Source organism: Lissotriton helveticus, chromosome 2_1 (genome assembly GCF_964261635.1).
Source record: "Lissotriton helveticus chromosome 2_1, aLisHel1.1, whole genome shotgun sequence".
NCBI classification, from domain to species: domain Eukaryota; kingdom Metazoa; phylum Chordata; class Amphibia; order Caudata; family Salamandridae; genus Lissotriton; species Lissotriton helveticus.
In genome coordinates, this window is record NC_136059.1 from 1179688395 (window position 1) to 1179700538 (window position 12144).

A 12144-nucleotide genomic window follows, 5' to 3' on the forward strand; every position below is an offset into this window, starting at 1 on the left:
TCAACTCTCGTGGGTATCAGGATCACCTGAGCCTGGGCTGTGAAGCTCGGGTGCAGAGGTGTTTTGTCCAGCAGGTCGCAGAGGTAAGAGGCTCTCACTGTTCTTGGGTGACCTGGAGAGAGGGTGGGGGGAATAGGGCAGCAGGGCCTCTCTTGATGATGCCCTCATGGATTCTGAGGTCCCTCGTCAGTCGATCGGTGTCAGCGGTGTCCAGACTGGACACACAACAAGCCTTGGTTGCTGCAAATGCTTCAGTACCTAAGGTATTGGGGCTGGACGGCTCCTCGAGGTCCTGGCAGCTTGGCAGGGAGAAGGGTCTGACCTCCTAGAGCAAAGAAGACCTCCTTCCAGAGTTCTGCTCCCTCGGTGGGTCTGATGGTCAGCAACATGGTGGACTGGGTAGATGCTTATCGGTGCCTGTAGCAGCAGGAGGTTGACTCCTCCACCTCAAGGAAGATACTAACAGGTTGTTGAAGTGCTGAGTAGTCCTCTGGGTGTTGGAAAGGGTACACAGCCTTTGGATATGCTGGGTCTTTGCAATTGTTGAGGTTCCAGCACTTAGGCTGGGTTTTGCGCCAAATTTATGGTCAGACCTCAGTTCTCACGGTGACTGCTCTTCTAGTGTCCTCTTCAGTTCCCAGGAAGCCAAATATGAGTTCCTGGTATTAGGGGGCCACCTAAATACTGAATTTAGTGACGTAAGGGGAGTGAAAGGTAGTAACCAATGAGCTACTTACCCTTGGGATCATTACACCTGCTACATGACCACTTCCTGTGGGGAGTGGGCATAACCCTCTCCTATTGTTCCTATTTCCACCAAAAGTAAGATGGTAGAATCCTTCTTTCGTGGAGCACATCATCTGGCCGACCTTAGGGGTGTGACTAGCCTGGTGGTGAAACACGCCTACTGGCATAAGCAAATTTTCCCCCTGTCCTGGTGCCGAATGGGCCTCAGGGCAGGGGGTGGCAGCTCCCAGGCCTGGGTTAGCCAGGGGCATATATCAAAGGCAACAGGGGTTTTGAAGCTCCCGTACTTGATATGCTAAATCACTAGCCATCCTATCAGAGGAGGGGTGAACACCTTCCTCCAGAGCAGGCAGAGAGCGTGTGCTCTCACCTGCAGGGGATCAGAAACAAGTCTGTGGTGGCAGGCTGAACGACACCAGTCAGCCAGCACACTAGATAATGGTAGGTTTTTCAGGGTGCCCTCTGGGTGCATCATGTAGCTGGGAATCCTATACTGACCAGTGCTCATTATAGATACTTAAGATGGCTTCCCTGTTCACACGTAGCGTCTGGTAATTGACCTAGGCAGCACAAGGACATATCTACTCATGCAGATATGCCTTCACCTGTAATATAATGCACCCTGCATTAGGGCTAAAAGGCCTGCTGTAGGGGTGACTTACATATATTACATGCAGTGACTTTGTCACAGTACACAGTAAATGTGTCATTTCATGTTTTCACTCATGGTTTGCACCGTGACACGCAGTCTGCAAAACCAGGCTGAATGCAAATGGTATGGAGATCCCCAAGGGTGGGATAATACATGCTGCACCCTTGGGGACCTTCTTTGGTACCCATGCCCTAGGTGCCAGGGCATACTAGGGACTTACAGTGGTGCCAAAGTGTGTGCCAATTGCATTACAATTAGACCATTTTAACTTGTTTTAGAGGAAAGAGCATTGGTACTGGGGCCTAGTTAGCAGGCTATAGTGCAGTGTCGGATTTGAAAACCAACATCTAATAGTCACAAACAGAGCAAAAAGTAGGGGGACAACTGCAACATAATTCTAGTTTCCTACAATAATGTTACAACTTTGTCCACCCTAGTTAGGTGTAAGTCGTAGTCTTCATCAGTAAGATAGATATCATCAATGTATGACAATACCTCAGAATCTCCATGAGGCTTGCAGAGAATAAGACAGGACTTTTCTCATAGCCGATAGGCAGGCACCTTAATGAAAACTGTACCCTGTTAAAACTAAAGGGGATTATGGACTCGCCTTCTGCTGCTATGTTTTAACTGAAAAACCCATTAGATATGGCCGGGGTTGTTTTGCTTTTTTTCCGGCTCAGGTTCATCATTAAACCTATGCTATATGCATTTTGCACTGCAAATGTTCTTTAACTTGGGTTGGATTCCTATACCCTAAAACTATCCTGTAGGACCCATCTGGTTTGTACACAGGAAAAAGAGGAGTATTCATTGGTGAAAGATAAGCGCTATTATGTCCTGATATTGCAACTGATCAAAAATACTTTCATACCACACTTTGCTTCTGGCTTTAACAGGTATTGAGCTTGTGCTTGAGGATCACTGCATGAGGGAATGACGTGGAACAGAATCTTAATGCCACCCTGCATGGTTTCTGTATTGGGCCGGAGCCTGTCTTAAAGGCTCCGGCCCAATACATTCACTGGTGTAAATTTGCCTGATGTCTTCAGGTACTGTGAGAACAAAAGGTATTCTGATTACTTCCGCCCCTCAGGGAGCTTCCCTTATAAAGACTGGAGGCCAATCTTCCTCAGCTAGTATGATGTTATTAGAAAGTCACTCTTTTTGGCCTGTTCACCCCCATTTTTCGTGCTGAATGGAACTGGTGGTAGCTGACTCTGAGTGCATCCTGGGCTGTGCTAGTCAGGCCCAGCGCCACTACTATGTTAAACACACACACATACATTGAAATACACGTATAATTGGCATGACCTACCCTAAGAGTCCCTAGTAGACAATGGGGCCAGGGGATGAAAACTACCTATAACTCCCTAGTGTATAATAGGGCATGGCAGTTTAGAGGTCAGCAGCCTTTATTGCACTTGCATGTGTGCACTGCTGAGAGCCTGAGGTAACTTCAAAAGTAGCCCTGTGTTGCAGCACTGCTTTTAAAAGTAACATTCACCGCAAACTTGAATTTGGTGGTATGGGCTCTTTCAAAGTGATAACCTGCCTTATTGTTACAGTGTGGGTACACCCAATGTCTCCCCTAGGTGTTCCAGGGCTGGGTGTCATGTAACTATCATTAGGGTCCCTATAAAAGAAGTTTTATAAACCCTGGTGCATGAAAGATTCCCATTTTATTTTTCCTTATTGTAGGAAATTCACTACTAATTTAACTTTGGTGCTGTGGACATTGTGAAAGAATAATCAAAATCATTTTTGCATATTAGGAACCTCCCAGGTCTCCACTAGGTGTTCGGGGGGGGGGGGGGTCCTGTAATAATGAGCTAGGGCTTTATAAAAGAGGTTTTATAAACCCTGGTGAGGAAGAAATTGTACATTTCATGTTTTCCCCTTGACAATAGTTGGCCTCATAGGCTTACATTGCAATATGTTAAGGACACATAACTATTGCTAGGAGAGTGCTAAATATTATTCAAAGACTGAACAGAATAGTTTTGATAAATCCAGCAACTTGGCATTGTGGAATTTATGATAACTTGTACAGACAACAAGTTATAAGACTTTCTTTTCTGTAATCCAAAATCCAGCCTTTAGCTCTCCTCCCTGCTTGGTCAGCCCTGAGTGGATTAGCTGTGCTGCCTTGATTAGGTGCAGTGTTGGGAAAGGTAAATGAAGAGGGCCTTGAACAGAATGGTATTTATAAATTTAGCAGCTTGACATTATTACATTTATCATAACTTGTACAGAAAAGAAGTTATAAGACTTTTTCTGTAATCCAAAATCCAGCTTCTAGCACTTTTCCCTGATTGGTCAGCTCTGTGAGTATTAGCTGCACTGCCTTGATTAGGTGATAAGTGGCCTGGCTGAGCAGAGGCTATCCCATGGAAAAAGCTCTTTTGGGCACAGGAATGCCAGAGCCGGTGGTTGGGCCATAAAGCATGAGCTTCAAAGGAAGAACAGGTCAAGCAAGCCAGTCAACCAGGGCCACCTCCTCTCCCTGCCTGATGGGAGGCTTAAGGAAGGAATTCACAGATGTGAATGGGTTGGGGGGTTGGAAAGAAGACATACTCTGACTTTAGTTCAGTTAGCTCCTGCTGCTCTGCTGACATTTCAGCCATGATGTATTTTGAGAGAATAGTGCTTTATGAGGCAAGACTATACCATACTTTGGAGAAAGTTGTCATGCTTTGGGGTGTTGACCTGCACCTCATTGGACAGGGGTGCTCCCATGCTTGTTGCCAGAGACCACTTGATAAATATGTGAGAGGGGCAGAGCCTTTCAGTTTTGCTGCTTCAAACTACAAGAAAGAGGATTGTCCTGCTGGAATACTGATATGTACCCAAGGGCCTGCTTGGTGAAGACTGCGCCTTGTTGCACTATCTGGGACTATAACTCTGAGGACTTTGCCTTGCTTCATGAAGTAGTAAGGAGTAGACTACCGGCAGCTACAGGTTAATAGAGCCTAACTGACCATTCTCTAGCCAGAGTCTCCCTCCTGGAGTGTCTCCAGTGGAGTTTTGAGGGGTTGACCAAGTACATTATGGGAAGTGAAGTCCAGACCTGCCAAGGACTATCTAAGAGGTTCCAGACCCTTGAAGTTGTGTTTTGGACACTTGAAACCCACCACTGGACCTTCTGGAAGGACCTCCAGAAGTTTGGGAAAGTATGGGAAACTTTTTGGAAAAAGCTTCAAGAGGTTACCAACCTGAGCTCGAGAGCCAAGTGCGACTCGCCCCGGATCCACTTTCGTCCCGCTGAAGAGTTCTGGAGGTCTGACTTTCAGAATTTGACCGGTAGGTCCCTGAAAGTCAAGCCAGTGAACCCTCACCAAATCTGGACTGGTGGAGAGCTAGAAGGAACCTCAGTGTAAACGTTTCTAAGTCTATTGATTTGACGTCTCACAGTGCATTCTGAATTTTGCCCTTAATGAATTGTGCTTCGTATTCATCAGACCATCGTCAATTTATGTTACTTTTATTGATTGGCTTTTTTAACATTGCGTTGTATGTCCGTAAAGAGGACATCAAGATTTGGAAACATTTTCTTTATTTACGTATTGTATTTCCCTGAAGAAGGGTTCGGACGATCCTGAAATGCATTGGGATTGTTGTTAATAACCCAGTCTGACAATTTACCCTTGTATATGTACATTCCATGAGGATTCAAATTATTATGGAGATGGCTTGTAAAAGATGCGAATGAAATATAATTCTGTAATCTGTCAAGCACAACAATTTACAATTTTTGATAACGTGTTGATTTAACACTGATGACATATTTATAAATACAAAACTTGCAACTAGTAAAGAGTGTTGAATTTTCCTAGAGACACCTTGTGTCATTAGCAGTGCATCACTATTGGCTTCTAAGCACTAGAAAATATTTATTCTTTAAAAATTCTTATCTTCTGTTCCATTTATTGGATTTTCACGGTTGTGATGTCATTTTAAAGATACAAATATTTCCTATTTATATTAATTGGTGGGGGATTTTTATTGTGTGCTGTATCTAACTTATTCACTGTATTGGTGTTTTTAAATGCTTTACATGCTTGTTACCTAAATTAAGCATTATTACTTGGTGTCAGCTAGGAAGGGTTGATCATGGGACCCTGTTTAGGGCCCAGTACCATGCTGGTGGCCTTGTTTCTGGTGTTAGGTGCCTACCTATCACCCCCTATAGCCCACCTTCCAACATATGTCATAAACCTCAGATAAATGTAACCATAAGACACTAAAAGTGCGTGGTATATCCACTTCAATTTGTATTTCTAAATCCTAAAGCCTAACAGAAGTATTTAAATATTTGACTTGATGGAGCCTCAGCCCTTATGAAGTTAATATCGCAACCTTAAACCTTTGAAGCGTCTGATGTCCTATCACGACTTCTAATGCAAAGCGCTCTAGTCCAGGTTTGTTTTTAGCAGGAGAATGCGTGGATGGATTAGCATGTTTCTTAGTAAGTCATGCTACTTTCTTCTTCTTGATGGGAGTATTAGAGTCCAGTCCTTTCTCTTCCCTTTTAATGTTGACTTCAGCCTATCATCCTGTTTCACCTTTCCTGCTATACTCTTCCTTTCTTCTGTACTTAGATTAACTCCCTCTCGCTGCACATTTACCATTGGTGATCTGAAAGAGCACTGAGAGTTGATATCAGAATACTAATACTGTTCTGTTTTCGTAATTTTCTTGCTGTTATAACCACCCCTACCTGCTTCCTGGGATGTGGGAGATCCAGTCCATCTCTGCTTTCTACCTCTCTGTTTCTTTCTACCGTCTGTTGCAGATTTCTGGAACTCTCAATGTCACTTTTAGGTTTAAATGTGTTTTAACGTCTTGTGAACCTAAGGTATTATGACCCACAGAGGTACAAACTTCTGCGATAATGTTCAGCAGTTCCGATTCACTCTCTGGAACTGGATCTGCTTCCAATCTCTGGGGTATGGCCGGAACCGAAAGATATCCCTTAATGTTGTTCAGGATGATTGAGGAAACTGTATAAAAGTTCCCCAATAAAATCATTTCTATGTACAGAGCTGGTGCAGCTCCCTGCTTGTTCTGTATTTGCTTCAGTACCTCAGGGAAAACTGCCAATGAAGGTGTGTCATGTGTGCTGCTGCAAATGCTTGCAAATATGCTTCCCCAGGTGTTACATTCCTCTTTGGGTGGCACCATCCCTAGAGGGAGGTACATAGTCAATATTCTATGTATGTCTTGGGATGTGGTATGCGGATAGGCTACTTTTAACTGGTTGGTCTTGCAATAAACCCAGAAGGGAATCTCTTCATGCTTCACAGGCGCCTTTCCGATGATAGCATTAATATTCTGTGGACTAATGGCATGTACCTGTGCCTGAACTGCTGATCCCGCTGCAAATGTTTAGAATTCTTGGTACATAGTAAAAACTATACAAGTCTCTGGTATAAGGAGAATGTGTCATTTTAAACCCCTACCACGCCAGTGAGTGTGAGAAACCAGCTAAAAATGGCCACATAGCCCCTTCATTGCTCAGGGGCCCTAGGTGGAAATTCCTGTATGTGTGTGGTCAGTTGAAGAGGTTTCCAAATCTTGGTAAGCCCTATATTTTGCAGGTGGTGATAATGCCATATACGCCTGAAACTGCCTGGAAACAGCTTCTATAGCCTCAATCTGCACCCATGAGCAAAATGTCTCAAAGGCATACTCAGTGTGAGCAGCTATTACAAAAGTCCCCCCGCCATATCAGGGAACCTTAATGCTTGAGATGCTGAGTAACTGCTTCCCTGTAATTGACTCATATCACAATTGGAGCCCCCATGCAGATGAACAGATTCAAGTGAAATGGAATCAAAGAATTAGAAAACCCACAGAATGGGGAATACCCTTATAGGAGTCAAGCTTGACAAACCTACAGCAATATGTGCTCCATTATTTTCTGCAGGATGTAATCATGATTACAACGCATGTCTCCGTAATGATATAATATTGGTTCATGTTTGTGTGTATATAAAAAATAAACAACTTAAGGATTCCCAATACATACAGGCCCAGCACTAGGTGCCAATGCTGCGTAAACTAAGTCTCTGGTTCAGCTCTACAAGGTTTGTTTTCACACCCATGGATGACACAAGTGAATTTAGTTCAATGCACCAACACTTGAATGTGAATGTCAGGTTTTTGTAGCTCTGCAGAACCCCACACAATGCATTGTTGAAGCGCTGTCAATGTTTTGGGGGGTTTGGGAAAATAACAGTCCCTAAACAAGGATTGAACACTTTATTCTTTCCAATACCACCATGCAAATTGTGCTAAAAAAAGAGCACTTTCACTAAAAAGTGTGTTTATTGCAACAGGGGCACCCTGTTGCTCAGCTCATTTAAAATAACAAAACAGAATGTGATTAAAACAGCACGAGTGCATGTTGTTAAGTGGGCAAGAGATAAGAGTGGGACACCTCTTGGAAAATAACAAAAGGAGGATAAGATGGGAAAATCTTGTATCCAGCGAAGATAAGTTAGCCTCCCTATACGCGGGAATTATTCCAACCCTGGAGGAGGCCTTCCATCTATGGAACTCACACTCCACTAAGGAAATTAGTGAGGACCTTGCGCTGGTACACAAACACTTAATTAGGAAGCTTGAAGTAGACCTGTTCAGCACCAGATCACCCAGAACTCAGGGATTGAATAAAAACACTTGGTTCAACAGTGCTTGCCGAGCTGCAAAACGTGACCTCCTATTTATCATAAAAGCAGGTGGACCGAGGGAAGAGATCTCCTCTGGAAGGAGGGCCTATAAAACACTTGTAGCTAATGCCAAGTTAGAGTGGGATATACAACACTGGGAGAATCTATCGGAGTCCCTAGCAACAAGGGACTCCCGTAGATTCTGGAGAATAATTAACCACGGAAGCGGGGATCTTCCCACGGCTGTTGAACCTAACATTGCAGCAAGTGTTTGGCAAAAACACTTCGAGCAGCTCTACTCCCTAGATAATGAGGGGACAGAAGCAGCACTGCCTATTACCCTTCAGGGACAGACCACCGAACCCTTCGGTATAAAAGACATTAGGATGGCGATAGCTGGGCTATCCTCTGGGAAGGCACTAGGCCTGGATGGGTTGCCGGGCGACCTCTTCAAGCAGGAACCGGGAATTTGGGCACCCTACTGTAGTGTAGCTCCTATTTTCCCAATAGGCTCTGCGCATTGGAATAGTACCTACAGCAGTAAAGGCCTAGACCAGACGTTAACTAGGTCTACTACTGTCGATACTAGACTTAATTTTTGGGTTTGCCAGCTAAGCTCAGAGTTCGCTAGAAACTTTCTCGAATGTTCAAGGAAGGAATTAACTCCCCTGATTAGACAAGAAGGGATTTAGTTTCTGACAACCATAGAACATGACAACTTTGCTCTCCCCTAATCAAGAGTCAATCTCATGAGTCGTGTGAGCACAAGGCAATTATTTTACTCAGTCAGTACGTGCATTCTTAGTCTCATCAGAATGTAGAGAAAAGGAAGAGACGGGCGTGTTCAATAAAAGATGTTATTTATTGATCAGTCTCTTTTCTCGTACAAGAGAAATGGATCGATATTATTGCAATACTTATAGTTAAGTAAAGTGCATACATTAGAAGCAATAGTATAAAATAATACTGTAAAAACATTGATATGGTTTCTGAGCCATATGATGTTTAAAATGATTAAAATATATTTACATACACATATACATTTGACTAAACGTACTCAACTGGTGTTTCTAAATACGCCTACCCCGTGTACCTGACCTAAGTCTAATGCGTGGGCGGGAATAGAAAGTTACAGTTTAAGTTAAGTTTGTTTTTGCCAAGTGAATAACTAAAGAATTCTCTGTGAGGGGTTATTCAGTTCTGTACCTGGAATTTAGGATGAATGAGGAATGGTATCTCTTTCTCTGCTCTCGAGTTTCCAGGCTGCCTGCGAGGGCTGCCCAGAAGCGCCGGTGCTGGGTCTCTCGGCTTGAGATAGCAGCGCGTCTCTCAGCGCGTCAGGAAGGCGGGGCTGCTGCCTGCGGGGTCTGCTTCTGCTCTCGGCTTCGGCAAGTATGGCTGCTCCGTCTTGTCACCACGCGTGTGTTTGCATAGGGCAAGGTCGGCAATATTTATACCTATGTGCCGAGATTGACGTAAGGATGGACATAGGTACATCAATAAAGATGTCATACGACTTGCTCGTTAGCACATTCTTTTGCAAAAGTTCTCTGTGAAATCAAAACAATGGCCGCACGGATTTTCCAGGTTGTCATAGGTTTGATTTGTTATGAGAACGTCGTATGCCTTATCAGGGGCTGGAGGAATGTCGCTTGTCTAATTAGATCTCAAGCGTTATGACCTAATCAGATAACACGTTCCTGTGCCGTAGTGTGACTGCGTCAGATAACGGTATCTGCATCATGGGGGATTTCTTGCCTCATGGGCTGACTGTTAGTTAACTAGCTAGGTAGTTTAACCAGAATAGGGTCAGGAATAGGGGGATCGATTCAGAACCTATAGAAATACACGACACCCACTCCACGCTAACTATGGTCATATCTACTAATCTATGCATAGTATAACATAGTACAACATACTATAGAGTATAGTGTATACCTTACCACCCCAAAATACATAAATGCATTTCGAAATTTTCAAATATACTGAAAAATTGCAGTCATATATATTGTACGCACTTAAGCTATGAATTAAATGCAAAAGTAAACACGCATTGTAATGCATTATTGCTTTTTGGTATATGAGAAATACACATGAAATGGCTCTTAATATAGCTATACAGAAAGGAAGGTCGAGACCATTTCATCACATAATAAAATATTTGTGAACATACCAGCGGGCAGCTAAAGTCTATATAAAGTATCTAAAATAGAAATCTTAGTTCTCTAGGAATAGTTTCTTACTTTAAGCAGAAGATCAATGTCCCGGGGAAAAAATATATAGAAAAATATTTTAAGAGCTTGCTGAAAAAAGTTGCTGTCCGTGAACTGGATTGTAATTGTTCATGTGACTTTATTTTTAAAGGTTGAAGGCCGAATTCAGGGAACGCCGTGTGCGAGTTTACTCAAAAGTCTCTATTTCTGTTCCGGAGAGAACATCATATCATTCAGGCTTTCGAAAAAACTGTCAACAGCTTCATGGGAAAGTTCCACTAAGTCGGAAATAGGGGTAACCATGCATTCGTGCGCATGATTGTCTCCATTGACATTCTGATTTGCATTGCTGACAGAAGGTCGTACCTGTTCGATGCTGCTTTCATCTTGAACTTCACTACTCTTCAATCGTAGTGGTGAAGATTCCAGGAATGCCGTCATCAGAATTGGCAGCCTTTGAGGGCAGCACAGTGCGTGAACCTTGGTAGGAACCAACAGTGTATCTGCATCCACCGGCGCATCCGATTGTAGCGTCAGACAGGTGTCTAACACGCATTCTTCTCCGCATAGCAGACACCTTAGTACAGGTAAAACACACCTTTGCCACATTGGTCGAAATGATAGAAACCAAGTCATGTTTAGGTCTCTAAGCCGGGAGAGTCCCAGGATTTTTGATATCCGGTCCCGGTATCCAATGGCTAGGATCGTATCTTCCATTGTCGCGAGAGTTTGATCTGTGACATGGGTTGCCATAACGAAAAATAAGGACTAGGAATAGGATTCCTGCAATTAGTCCCAGGATCAGGGGAAGTCCGCCAAAAATCGAATGGACGAAATCTGGAAAAATACCCAGTATGGCTTTGAATGGTGTTAATGCCATCGAAAATACTGTCTTAAATACCTTTGAGACCCCAGTGGTATCAGAAATATTTAAGATTTCGCTCAGGATTTCCGCGAAATGTACGGGGGAATTAGTTGATAATAATGTATGTATCTCTGCAGTCGTCCTTGCGACTTGTAGATCATACGTTTCTTTAGATGACGTGAGCCTTGTAGGCGTCTGAAGAAGCACTGTTTTCATTCTGCTTAAAGTGTCTATTCGAATAGAAGTAATTTTCAAACCGGGCCATGCCCTTGCCTCCCTGTCTGGTAAGGAGCTGGGGAACAAAGAACGTCCACAGCACTTGACCTTCGCCGTCGTGGTGACGAGATAAGGAGTCCCGGGCATAAGACTACAACATCTGCGGTCTACAATAAGAATGTAACTTCCATTATAGAGTCTTTGAAAGAATGGTTCTATTTCAGTTGCAGGTGCGCCTTGCTGGTGACATGAAAGGTTGTATGAATTCCCTTCACAGGCTCCGTGCAAACTAATACCGTTACACAGAAGCGTGCCGCTTAGTGACATAGCACAATTGTTGCCACTAAGAAACACTTTCTGTCCTTTGTTACTGACACATGCATGTGAATAGGGCAGGTTCCAAGTTGTTTTAAGGTACCCCTTTCCCAATTTCTCGTACATGCCAGCCTGTATATATTTTTGGCAGTATTGAAACCTGAAGGTTGAGATTGGAATATTTATGATTCCGTGGATTATCCATTCACTGACAGGTCGTTCTGACATCGTCATTGGTAATCTTTCTAGTTTTTCAATGCTCAAGATTGTATAATCAGCACCCTTCTGCGCCATACCGATTTGTCTATCAGTAAGGTTAAAGATTTGGAATAGTGACGTTGTGTTGATTAAACGCCAAGGCACATAGCCTGAACGCAGATTTTGTAACGTCCAGCCAAGCTGTACAATAGAGCGCAATTGTGACTGACCATGTTGCAATAACAGTAAGTCTTGCGATAATAT

The 12144-nt window shown here is 43.4% G+C and overlaps 1 protein-coding gene across 1 annotated transcript in view; it reads left to right on the top strand.

Annotated features, from left to right (window-relative positions):
* The window catches only part of LOC144820225 (uncharacterized), a 129888-nt gene that overhangs the window by 73164 nt on the left and 44580 nt on the right, over positions 1 to 12144 (top strand). The gene's annotated exons all lie outside the window — the stretch shown is intronic.